We start from the raw sequence: 1,256 nt of genomic DNA on the forward strand, positions 1-1,256 counted from the left end.
ACTTGTACCACTATCGATTCCTTCACAATGTTACACACTAATGAGTCTCTAATAGAAAGCTAACACTAGTATATTTGCTACTACAATAGAATTGGCCTAAGTTGGTCTTTGTTTTATCCAAAACATCACAACTTACCAATTTCAAATGTACAAGAGTAGAAAACTTTTACTCTTACATTTGACGAGTGTTTTAAACCTTCTTTAAGACATGTCACTCAAGTTACAATCTTGGAGTATGACTCTAAGACTTGTATTGGATCGAAGTATGACTCATCTTCTTGATTTAACCATTTCAACAATTTAAGATTCTTTGTCTTAGTCATAAGAATGCACTAAGATTTCCTTAGAGAACTAATTGTGCTATGGTTTCTTAATCATTAAGATGATCACAGAACTGATACTAAAGTACTCTCCCATCTTTTCAGATTTGAGAAACTTTTATGTTTTTGCCAAAGTTGATTCTTCTTATTCGCTCTGTCTTACATTGGAACCTTTTCCAATGTCTCAGAGTTACACTTAAGCTTGTAAGTATAATCATATTTACTAAGCTTTAGTAAACTATGACGAATAGTCTTATCAATCTTTTGTGGTGGACTTGACCAGTGCACAAGAATGTGTACTCGATCCCTTAGTCCGTTACTTGACTCACACATCCATGTGAACGAGTAATTAGTCTTAATTTTGCGATACTTGAAAGTTCTCATTCATCATGCTATACAACTTGCATGATTCCAAGTTCAGGTCCAATTGAAACTTGGGTGATGGGAATCTTTCCTTATTTGGTAAATTTAGACATTACCACAAATGAAAGAATCAATTTCATATTTCCACTCTTGCTGTTACTGGAATCATATAAGCAACAATATTTCCTCAAATGCCATTGTAAGGATATTTTAAAATAAATAAAATCAAAAATTTTCTTTTATTTTAAAACTTTGCGGAAAAACTTATCCTTACAATCCATATGAAACTTGTTGTTATCTATTCCTAAGAAATATCTCATAACTCCTAAGAAGTATCTCAAGAATCCGATCTTCAAACTATGCGATAGAAATCCATCTACGCCATCAGATTCAACATATTCTTTCTTTAAGTTTCTTCACTTTTCTTTGATTCTTAAAACATCACCATGTGACCCAGTCACATCATGTATCAAGAATCTCATAATAGAAACTTAGCAGAGTTAGATAGTGGACTTTACCTGAAGTAGAGTCAAACTTATTGACTTCAACATCGTTAGGTAAATTTGGCAGATT

This window comes from Lactuca serriola, chromosome 6 (genome assembly GCF_051521515.1).
Source record: "Lactuca serriola cultivar US96UC23 chromosome 6, Lser_US96UC23_V15, whole genome shotgun sequence".
NCBI classification, from domain to species: Eukaryota; Viridiplantae; Streptophyta; class Magnoliopsida; order Asterales; family Asteraceae; genus Lactuca; species Lactuca serriola.